The 12,703-nt window shown below is 39.4% G+C and overlaps 2 protein-coding genes across 3 annotated transcripts in view; one reads left to right on the top strand and one right to left on the bottom strand.

The window, feature by feature from the left end:
• LOC135490672 (mitochondrial inner membrane protease subunit 2-like) overlaps positions 1-12,703 on the bottom strand; it is a 193,673-nt gene that overhangs the window by 84,459 nt on the left and 96,511 nt on the right. The window lies entirely within an intron of this gene.
• The window catches only part of LOC135490669 (leucine-rich repeat neuronal protein 1-like), a 153,188-nt gene that overhangs the window by 52,931 nt on the left and 87,554 nt on the right, over positions 1-12,703 (top strand). Inside the window, exon 2 of the mRNA XM_064775996.1 lies at positions 4,333-4,381. The gene's annotated coding sequence lies outside the window, so the exon portion shown is untranslated. The remainder of the gene's footprint in view (positions 1-4,332; positions 4,382-12,703) is intronic.

The following is a 12,703-nucleotide window of genomic DNA, read 5'->3' as shown; positions in this document are numbered from 1 at the left end:
AAATGTCGATGATGCGAAAAACCAATGTTTTCAAACATGCACATTCTCGGAGGTGCTGTTTTGATCCGAGTGCAATCAGATTCAGTGATTGATATGAAAAAAAGGTTGCCGCATCGCTGTCACAGATAGAGATGTTGGGAGACGTTTCCATGGCATGCTGAAATTAACCCTTCATCCTGTTGCATTATCAGCAATAGTAAGTTTACGATTTCACATTGAAAAACGATCATGTATGGTAATAGAAAACCCTGAAATTAACCCATTGTCTTGTTGCATTATCAGTAATAGAGAGTTTGCAATTTCTTGATGCATTATCGGGATATTGAGGTTGTGTTCAAACATTATACAAGCATGCATGGTAACAGAACGCACTGCAATTAACACTTTCGGTAAGGGAGATTTCTTAAAAATGGCCACCTGTTTTTCCGCCATTTGAGATGAGTCTGGTCGAATATCCATTTCTCTCAGATGCTGCAAGTTCATGGCATGTTATACGTATGACCAGCTTCATTTTGCTTGCTGTCACATTTCCACAGACTGGCAATCCGGTTTGTGCTCAGGCGAATTTCAAACGTGCAACTTTGGACACATCGGGTGTACTTTTCAGTGGTGGTTAATTGGAAATGTCACCTATGGCGAGTTATCCCAGATGTACCCCAGGTGTCGGGATAGATAGTCCTGCTAACAAGCTTTCTTCTGACACCGGTCTGGATGCGATCTGTGATTCGAGAGTCGACTGGTGGCCATGCAGAAGAGTAAAGAAAACGGCCAGGGGCCATTGTGCTCACAGTCTAGATACTTGGTGGATAGGAATTCATCCTGGTTAAGAAACATTCTACATGTATAGTATATAGGTCACCAAAGTTGGTATGACATGTGATGTATCGTTGCTAGGAGTACCTACAATAAAAATATCATCGAAAATAAGTCACTAATAAGCGAGATATTGCACTTTTTAGGTTTTTTAGTTCTGGCCTCCTGGTGGCAAAGGCGATAATATCAGATCAAATCGAAATTCGGTGTCCCAGGTTACATGACGTAGGGAGTCACGTGTACCAAATTTCAAGTTCATAGCTTTAGCGGTTAAAAAACGTCCCCTAGTTACACTCAAACAGACAATTTACGCCATTTGACTTCTGTGACCTTGAAAATTTGGTCATATCAAAAATCCGTCTGATATGTGATGAATCCTTGCTAGAAGAACCTACCATAAATATTTTATCGAAAACGAGTCACTCATAAGAGAGATATCACACTTTTTAGCTTTCCACTTCTGGCCCCCTGGTGGCCAAGTCTAGAATCAGATCAGACCGAAAGTCATTGTTAGAGGTCACCAGACCTGGGGGGTTATGTGTACAACGTTTCAAGTTCATAGCACATACGTTTAAGAAACGTGCCACCGTTTCTGAAATGGGATACAGACAACGACGATGGACACAGCGGTGTTATGTGGACTCCCCAACAGTGAGCCAAAAAATTGCTAGAGCTGCGGTTGAGAAAGGGGACTGTAGCTTAGTGAAGTCCCCTCTCTGAACCTATATATTCGTTCCAGGTACACCAAAATGAGATTATTTTGTCTAGAATTTCATTCTCTTTCAAATGCACTTGGTCTTGAGTTGATACGACTGATATAATGCAAGTTATGAGCAACAAGAGGCCCAAGGACCTGGCGCTCAGCTGAACTGGTGTACAGGAAGGAGGGCTAGTGTGTTGATGCAGTCAAATGTTTGGGATGGTGTTATTTACACTGAAGAAAAGACAACAACAAAGAGTTGGTAAACAAAATAAACTTTATTGTTCAAGATTGACCTGCCCAGCAGGTGATTGGAATTTACCTAAAAAGGTTGATTGAAATTAAGAAAATCACATGGGAATCAGATATATTCATGAATAAATTGTAAAAGTAAAAAAATTACACGGGAATCCCTGATCAAGATGGTGCTATGGAATAGAATAGATACAAGGCGAGTCAATAAAAAGGTAATCCGAGATTAAATTTGCCATGTTAAGGTCAATTAGGAAGAAGGTTTTGGTTTAAATTATGGTTGCTTGTGAAAGTAGTAGCTGGTTAGTTTTGGATAACCTTTTTTATGATTGCCTTAAATAAAACACAGACATGTAAAAAGCATGATATTTTGATACGTACAAATGAATGTTTACAATTACAGGCAGTGTTAACATAAATAGACTTATTGGATTAGGCAATAGATTTTGAGAGGTTTATTGGATTGCACGGAGGCAATAGATCTTGGATTGCCTGGATGCAATCAACCTTGCGACCCTGATGGGGATCGCAAATTCAATACTACAACAGCCACCAAATTCAGCAAAGACAATGGGTATCAGCACCTAGTATCTGAAAATAGAAAAAAAGTCACTACTTTATATCTTGATACAAACAGCTGTACAATCACTACGCCTACATGTAGATAAATCTTTTTTTCAAAAATTTTTAAAATAGATAACAAAGTAGACAGCAGACACCACTCCCTAGTTTACATTCTTCAACTTGTCTCCAGAATCACAACCTTGCAAGTCACAACCTTGTCTCAAAATGCACAACCTGTCTCAAGTTGGAGTCACAACCATGTCTATAAATGTCCAACACAGGCCCACTGGATGGATTTATAGTGGATACACTCTGCGCTCACACAGGAAAATACATACTATTAGGCCTATGTCATTTATGGTACGCATATATAGGTTACTCGAAAGCGAAGACAAAATATAATAATTGAAATAAATCCAAGGGGAGACATAGGGCCTAACCTAGTGGGCCTAAAGCTGTAGCACAGCATCGGAACAAATCAAATGTCTGTCAGTGAGTGTAGGCTACCGAATTCCTTACAAACTACTAACCATGCATCACACTGTGCATGATAATGAACCACTGGCACTTGATTATTAAACGCATATTTGCATATTTAACGCAATCTAAACGTTTTTCGACCAGCATGACAGACTTACCTTGCACTTCAGTCTAAGTGAAGATGGCGAAATACACCAGAACATAGAAATGCGACGAATCGATTTTAGAAATATAAATTATTTACGAAACTCTCAGACTAGGTTTAAAAACCTGCAAATAGAAACAAAATAATATTATTTCCGATCCTAGCATTGTGTCTTGCCCCAAGGCTCTAATGGTAAGCCGTTTGTTTATATTTTCCTATTTTCTGTTGTTTTATTGTTATTGACAGAAGCGACCCGTCATTGAAGAAGGGAATTCTGTTGACGTCATTAGCGGGAAATTCCTTCTAATCAGCGCTAATTTAGGCAATAAAACAGCGATTTTAGATTAAAACGCCCAATTAGATAGCAATAACATCTACCATTGTGGTGTTTACTACCAACAACACCTTGTGCTTGCTTACAATAAAAAATCTGTGCCATATTGGGCGAAATTATCGTCTAAAACTTCGCGAATCGAGAGCTCATATGCCCAGACCGAGCATAAACCCTGAATGAGCATAGTAATAGTAGTTCCCCGCGAATTTTGAAAACCACTTGGCGTCTTGCCAATTACATAACACGTGATAACACCACTTAAACTTGGTCGAAATTTGAAATCCTTTGGTGATAATTATATGCAAATCTTTGTCTTTCAGCGGAAATAAGCTGTTGTTTGTCCAATGAATAGTTCATGAGAAATTGCACTATTTCAACTTGACGCTCCGATTGTCGTAGTATGCTTATTTTTAGGCGCAGCGCTGCAATTTTTTGTGTCAATGTACCCTTACTCCTGATGTACACACACGCCAATTTGAGGGCCTCTAGCTCTTCTCAATTCAAAATGTGCACCAGGTGTTTAACGGACGGATGGATGGATGGATGGATGGATGGATGGATGGATGGATGGATTGATGGACAGACGGACGCCACTGAACAACTTATTTGACAAGCTCGGCTGACTGAGTCAGCTGAGCTAAAAATAGACAATAGGGTCAGCTCCTGAACTTCTGGTACACCAGGTTTGCCAAACATCCCCAAGGGGTTAAACTACTGTCTTGTTGCATTATCAGCACAGTAAGGTTGTGATCAAGTATGGTACAAGCATGCATGGTTGCAGAACACACTGCAATTACCCATCGTCTTGTTGCATTATCAGTAATGGTGATGTTGATCAGTAGCTCCAAATTTGTGCACCTTATGTCACGTTTTGTATCATCTATCCCATCATATGATGTCCGGTTTTGGGAAATAATAGTAAGTGAAACGTTGCTATACCCTTACAAACGTCCCAGTCCCAAGAGAGAGTGTACTCCTTTGTTCGCGTTCCCTAATTTTCTCAGACATGTTAGTTAAAACATTTGCGGTTTCATATCATTTCAGGTGTAGTTGCACTGGATCAATTTCACGGTGATCCAGTCATGTGAATCTGGTAAGTTTTTTGACACAAAATTGACAAAGTTTTTTTCATCAACACTTTATTTTGTATCCACTGCTAACTGGTCTTCAGGACTGTGCTTTGGTTACAGTCTCAGGTGATGTATTGCTATTAGCACCTTGATGTGGTGGTATAGACAACGACATTTTTCCAGTCAAATCGACGCCGCAAATTTCGAGTTTAAGAGAAGAACTCTAATGAGTGACACCTTTATATCATGTCAAGAGGGGTGAGCAGTTCACCAGTATTCCACAATATTGCATAGCGACTAGAGACACTTTTTGTGAGTGATGAAGTGAGTGTCACCGTATATTGTCTGCAGCAGATTTCATCACAAATATACTGTAAACTGTCACATTTCAAGGTGTTTTGCTCCCAGGATGTGATTACACAACTGAAGGGCAATTTGAATAAACAACAACCAACAGGCAATGGGACATCACATGAAGCTGTCTGAGAGAATGCCAACTAGTTTAAAGTCGGGAACTGATCCATATAGGCAATTAGTCCAGGGATGACCATATACTACAGTCCAAATTACAATTGACCGCCCATAATCACATCATTGACACGCTACCCAGCATGAAGGTCAGACGTAGGTCGCGCGTAATTTACGCAAAACATTGAGAGATAAGTGTGTCACTGGTGCATCATTGGCACGCAACTGGTGCGACCGTTACGCATCACTGACGCGAAGCAGTCATTTGCGATTTGGACTGTAGCACAGAATTGAATCCAGGTAATTGGATAGGCTTCTATTAAAATAACAAAACTTGCGCATAGAATACTCCCTACCATATTCTACTGAATCCTGCCTCAACAAGTCCTAAATCCCCACCTTACTCATTTGAGTACAAAGTACGAGTACATTGTGATGTCAGAGCCGTATACGTCAGGATGATTCTTTTTTCTGAAATGGGAATAGAGCGATAGCTCATCTGCGAAATAAACTCATCAAGAGATTGCTACTGTAGTACAAATTGTCTGCCGTGTTATTAGATTGCTGATGTGTATCCATGGCATCGATTCCTGGGGAATCACCACCACCATGTACCAGATTCGAAATGAATCAAGCACAATACTCCAACCCTGATTGATTACAAGTGAACATCAATTATTGAAAATCAACAAATGAAACTGTTTCATCATTGGAACATGTCAGGAGTATGGGCTCTAATTCATTAGTTATTTATGAGATTTTACAAAATACACAACCCAACTCGATTAATCAGCCGCGTTTAGTCGCAGCAGTTGCTGAAATAGAAAATGAAATTTTATACACCTGAAAGAATTGAAGCTATTTTCACAGGCAGTTTGAGAAATCGCAACCTCTTGCTATCAAATTGGACAAATGGCAATCATTTTTTACTCAAATTTTGCCCGAATTTGCCATACGGCACAGCAACCCTCTTAATCGCTTCACATGGTTTAGGCCATACATTCGATGTGTGCTGTGTAAGACTCATTGTCCCACGTTTTACACTGATGTGTGACACCTACTATGTTCCTTTATATTTATGCAAGCATTTCGGAGTTGGGAACTTTTTCTGCACATGCGCGAGACTGAAAAGTCTCGGCCAATTGGGACAGAGACCATTGGATCTGGCTCGTAGCAAGAGGGTTTACAGGTAACACTATTGTAACAGCAATTTCAATTAGATGTTCACTATCACTGCTTTTTATGTTCACACATTTTGCTAGCTGCGGAAAAGGTAAAATCAGAACACTTTAGCCTACAGTAGGCATAAAAGAACAGTTACGGAGGCTCATTCTTCATTAAGTAACTCGCATTACAAGTAATCAGTCAAACGAATTACCGACCGAATGTTCATAAAAGAATGAACATTATATACCAAACATGCCATTGGCAAACGGTGCGGTCTCAAAAATTGAGGTCAGCACCGAAGTATCCATTAAACGGCACTATGGACGGATATCACTGTGCCAATCTCCTTTTCAATACACTTTTATCATCACTTCAACACGTCAATATCCAAACTTACCAATATTGCCTTCAAGAAGCTTTAGATCTCCTCTGCCATCTGATTATGAAAGTCGATCCTGCGGCACTTAAGAGATTTCATAAAATTACAAGAAAATTGCTCACTTTGTTCAAACTGGTACATTTACTTGGCATCTCATAGGATATCAGTTTCAAGTTAACCATGATTACACTCAAGAGCCACTTAAACTTCTTCATGGTAGAATTGTATGCAATGTCCCTTTGCACTCTGAGCTGTGACTTTACAAAATAACACACTAATGCTTGGAAGTGCTTAAAGTGATATTTGATGGTCATTTTCAAGACCTTGTCAGGCAACTACATCTATGCTATTAAACATAAATAAATGTCATTTTAGATGTATACATTTTACAAATGATGTCTTGAACATAGGTTGGAAGAAATTATGTATAGTTTGACAACTGCTGTCTCTGAATCAGTACAAGCCATACATGTAGCATCACACAAGTGATTTTGTTCACAGACTCATTTTATCACTCATTGCAGTGACAGAGCAACTTTGGTGACATGCCATACAAATCACCAGTGTGAAGCGCATGCTATAAAAAATCTTTCCATGCGGCGGGCAAACCCAACGTACCCAGGCTGATCTCTCACTCTTAGCAAACATGTTCTCCAAGTGACAGGCAGCAAAGTTATCTGGTGCTCATTCACAAGGGCTTTTCCCTGGCTTGAGTGGCTTGAGTGGATTTTTTCTTCATTTTCAACAACTTTTTGGATCAAAAAGTTGAACTCAATTAACAGCAGTTGTTTACAACATCAATTTGAATCATCTAAATCATGCAATGCTCATATTTTGGTTTCAAGTTCTAGATCACGAGAACACTCACCTAAAGTGATCCACTTCATACAACCTTCAGATCTACTGAACCCTTTGCCATGATACCTCAAGGGTTTATACATACAGGTCGAAAATTAATTGGACAACCTTGCCGCTACACCATGGGGTGTCACATAATTGACCAGAGTTTATTTCATGTTCCAGTGTCAGCAACATTTGCACACAAGTCAACTTGTTTTGAATAGCTATCGTTGCGGTCTGTCTCATATAGACTTCAAAAGGTGTGAAGGCATTGGGTTCATAAACTTCAAACATGCAAGGGTTGTAGTACGCACCCAGGTCTGGTGACTTCTTTCTAATTACTCATTTTCAATTGTTTTGTGGTTTACAATATCGAGTTTGCTGCTGAAATTTTCGTTCTGAACATTGGAAAAAAGAAATCTCCTGATGACATTGTGCACAAAAGCGGCAGCAAAAGACATCAGTGAATGAATGAATGGTCCAAACTGTCATAGTCAGTGTTTCCAATTAACTTTATTCAGGTGCAGATCGTGGACTGTGAAAACAAATTTTGACCAATGTCACCATGAAGAGCAGGTCAAGTTCAATGTTTTTTTTACAATACAGGGTTAATCCTGTATAGTCTTAGTAATTCTAATGATAACAAAATGTTACACTATCATGAAACATTAAAGTTTCACCTCGTCCGTAATCTTCCAAAGTAGGTCATATTGACCTAATTTTTGTCAACATACAGATATGCCTATATTAAAGGTGGTCAGGAAATAAACCATACAGGGAGGAAAATGCACTCCGTCAATGTACACAAATACATACAAAACAAATTGTTGCCATGGTCACTTGAATTTCGTTTGAACCACAGGTAAATGAAATAAAAAAACCTCTGAGAAATCCTACCAGACCTCAGTTTGCGCTGCAGAGCCCAAAATGATGCCAACATAACATTTACGAATGGACTATAGTTGAGTATCCCTTATCCGATTACCTCCTCCACCACAACACAGGATTTCACTTGTACCCGTATACTTAATCTCAACTAATTGGCTAAAATTAATTGCTTTGCTCTTGAGAAGTAATGCAATTGAGACCAGTTACATTCTGGTTCCAGAGTCAGCAACCCTTGAGGCACTTCAGTTCTTGTCAATTACAGGTTGGAGTTCTTCATGCAGGTTTAAATATCTGACAGTGTGAAATTGGCTATCGCCTAGGGGTTAAAATACAAGATCCCTCATTTTAGGCTGGTCACAGGGGAGACTATAGGCAGGTGTCTCCACTATCTCTCGAATATTTCTGGGGTTCACAGAAGTCTCCCTTGAACTCTTCAACCCTTTAGGTAGGTTCTAAATTGGAATAAATATTATACGGCTGCTGAATCAGCATAAAAACCTAGCGAGAACTCTGTAGTAGATGCATAAACATTAATTTCAGGAAACGCCACGAAAAGGTTAGCTTTGATAGTGCCCAGAATTTTTATGGCTATTATTCTAGCTGTGTGATTTGTGGTGACAGCCAGCTGCCTTTGCATCAAGATGGCCTCATGAAGTCGTGAGCTGCTTCAGATGGTTAATATATTACACTCAGGGGAAATAAAATGAAAGATATACGGCAGGAGCTAACCTTTAGTTATGGCACATGCCAATATAGAAACATCCAGCCAAGCCATATATCAGGGTTTTTTAGAATCAAATGCTTCGTCTTAGTTTAATAACATATTTTTCTACATATTCTGCTTCTAGTTTTTTAAAGAGAGACTGAATACCGGTTCAAGCCCAGCACCCACTTCAAAAATAGTAGGGTTAGGTCCACCAATTGTTCTGCAGTCAAAATCAAACAGTGTGTCGACCAATAATCTAAGAACGGCGTTTAAAGTCATCTTATGCACACTTGAAGTCAAGACCTTCAGATTGCTAGTTCAGATCAAAGCGGGTTATATGAAAATAGTAAATCACATTGCCCGTGGCAGCCAAAGCCAATTTCACTTCAGAGGAGACCCATCTTATACTCTTAATTACCACATGGTGTAATCGACTTTGTTCAATAGAAAGCGGTAAATCTGAATAAGAGTTAACTGAATAGACATAATCAGATAAGGAGAAGGAGATTTTACTTTGAACAAAAAATAATCAATTTCCTGTGAAATTTTCATCCAGTCACAATTGACATCCCTTCTGCTTTGCATAAGCTTAACATAACCCGTGCTCTGGGTTCAGATAAGCTGTGTGCCGCAGTTTTGCGTATTGTGCTGTATGTACAAAACAGGCCAATTGCAATGATTTCACATCTCCTATTAGGATCCGATTTCCAAACCATGACAGAGGAATTTGCTATGTGACAGGAGCATGATTTTTCTTGGTCTAACATTACCTAACGATGGAGATTCTGTCTTGTTGCACCAAAATCAACCTCAAAGGCATATAAGATTAAAATTCACACAATTCTGATGTCCCTACTATCATCGGAAATGCGCAGACCAATTTGTGAATGTAAACCCTCTTAATTGATAGGTCAAGATGCCGCCAAAATGTTCAGCCAGGTACCGCTAGCTGACATCCATGGAGTGCAGCACTGGATGGGGTCGAGTAACATCACACACATGATGTCACACAAATTCAATTATAATGTCTGATGTAAAAAAAAAATGAAGCAGCCAAGGGCCATTGAGCTCACCGTATAGATATTTGTCGATTAGGAATTCATCCTGGTTGAGAAACATTCTACATGTAGTGACCCTAGTATATAGGTCAAACCAAAGTCGTTATGACATGTGATGTATCGTTGCTTGGAGTAGCTACCATAAAAATATCATCGAAAAGAAGCCACTAATAAATGAGATATAGCACTTTTTACTTTTTTTAGTTTTGGCCTCCTGGTGGCCAAGTCAAGAATCAGATAAGACCAAAATTGGGTGTCGGAGGTTACATGGCATAGGGAGTCATGTTTACCAAATTTCAAGTTCCTAGCTTTGGCGGTTAAGAAAAATGCCATAGTAACACTCAAATAGGCAATTCACACCATTTGACCTTTGTGACCTTGAAAATTAGGTCAAATCAAAAAATGGCTTGCTGAAGCGAGCAATACCCCTCAGCCTATGTGAGGTGAATAATGATTTTGGTAAGAGAAGGGAAGTATAGGGAGAGCATAGTGTTTTATATTATGGCTGATGTTATTTTGGGTTGAGTTACGTGGAGTGTCATTATTGGCTTTGCGGGTGTGGGGAAAAAGACAATGGATGGCGATAGTATCTTGGAAATTTTAACTGATCATGTCAAGGCAGCGAACAATGCATTTATCAATCAAATTTGGCCCCAACATCCCGGCCTTTAAATGTGAACTAAATGGGTGAACATTTATGAAAGAGACACTGAAAGTCGCACATCACAAACCTATTAAAAATTAAGCCCTCCTAGCTATCACCGTTAGTGTCAATATGACCAAAGTCTGTTTAGGCAAGCGCCCCCTATCTTGGCCATAAAGGGTTAGAATTTAAAAAATGAAAAAAACTCTGACCTGTTCTGGCCAACGTCCATACGCACCTAGTTTGAGACAAATCCATCCAGCCGTTAATGTAACAAGAGGCCCAAGGGCCTGGCGCTCAGCTGAAATATATGAACATGGAAAGTACCCGATAGATCTCTTTCAACCTCAGTTTTGTCAATATATCAGGCAAACATACCAAAGTAAAAAGACTTTTAAATGGTGACAAATATGCCACTTATTAGTCAAATCTAAGTGCCTGAGCCAGGCTGACCTTGAAAAGTAGGTCAAATAGAAAGCCCATGTGATATCATGTAAAGGAGACTTATTGTACACCAACCATAAAATTGATGTCACTCTGGATACAGCAAAGGCTTTAAAATAGAAAAAAAAACCAAGATGGCCGCCCACCAAATTATTCAAAGAAGTAAAGAAAATGTATTTACAAGTGAAAAAAGTAAAAATTAAAAAAAAAAAAATTGACCCGAAGTGGGATTGGAACCCACAACCTTCAGAGTCATACAAGAGCGGGAAATTCAAATCAAGCTTAAACTAGGTCAACACAGATTTTGGCTCAGTAACGCCAACTGGTAGTATCAATCAAAACTACTCTTAGTAGTTTCAAGACCTACATGCATGCGGTCCTTTTCAACTTTATTTCAAGCTTCTATCTGCTTGAATAAAGCGCCAAAAAATTGTTTTGTGATTTAGGCTTTTTGCCCCCTGGTGGCCAAACTGTTAATCCTGCCAGACCCACACTTGGTCTATTCAGGAGTCCTGAAGGGTCTAAATGGCTTATAGGGAAAATCTATCGCCTATCCGCCATAGTTTTGAAACGTGCCTGTTTAACGGACAGACAGACAGACAGACAGACAGACAGACAGACGGACATTCATTCTACCATTTACTCATATGAATAGCTCAGCTTGTCAGCTGAGCTAAAAATGCCCAAAATCTGAAAATCACCTGCCACGCCCACTTTTAAGAGCGCTTCAGCTTGGATGTTCCCAATTTATGTCAACACAAAAAATATTCAAATTTCATAATCTGACACAAACATTTTTTACCTCCGTGACCCTGAAAATAGGTCAAGGCCCAAACCTGTACGATATATTATGTCCCCTCATTAGAAGTAACCACCTTAAAAATCTCAGTGAGCTTTGATCAATATTTAGTGAGATATCATACTTTTTGTGTTTTCGCATGATGCCCTCTGGTGGCCAAACCAGTAACGTTTCAAGGTTGAATGTCAGTTCATGAGTTACTGTCACTTAGGGTACACATATACAGAGAATGGGATCAATAGCTTCAGTGGTAACAAAATGTGAACATTACATCTTGACCTCTGTGACAAAAAGAAGGTCAAGGTCAAAACCCATAAGAAACATTGGCATTTTTATGGTAGAGGTATCTGCCATAAAAAATTCAGGAAGCTGCAATCGAAATTGGTGGAGTTATTGCATTTTTTGTGTTTTCACATAGTGCCCCCTGGTGGCCAAACTGTAAATGAGAACATGCTAGATTTTGAATTCAAAATTACCAGTCATCTGTTCTTACTACCAAAAAAATTCAGCACGCTGTGACCAATAATAAGTGAGATATCGCACTTTTTGTGTTTTCGCATGACGCCCCCTGGTGGCCAAACCAGTAACGTTACAAGGCTGAATGTCGGTTCATGAGTTACTGTCACCTAGGGTACACACGTACAGAGACTGGGATCAATACCTTCAGTGGTTACGGAATGTGAACAATTCGTCATTTTACACGAACTTTGACCTCTGTGACCCTGAAGAGAAGGTCAAGGTCATAACCTGTACAACATATTATGTCCCCTCTCAAGAGGTATGTGCCGTAAAAATTTCAGCAAGCTGCGATCAAAATTGTTGGAATTATTGCATTTTTGTGTTTTCACATAATGCCCCCTGGTGGCCAAACCATGAGTGAGATAACGCCAGATATTAAATTCAAATTTGCAAATCCCCTGTTCATACAACCAAAAAAATTTCAGTGAGCTGTG

The sequence above is a fragment of the Lineus longissimus genome, chromosome 7, assembly GCF_910592395.1.
Source record: "Lineus longissimus chromosome 7, tnLinLong1.2, whole genome shotgun sequence".
Classification (NCBI taxonomy): Eukaryota; Metazoa; Nemertea; class Pilidiophora; order Heteronemertea; family Lineidae; genus Lineus; species Lineus longissimus.
This window is presented reverse-complemented; position numbering and strand designations above follow the sequence as displayed.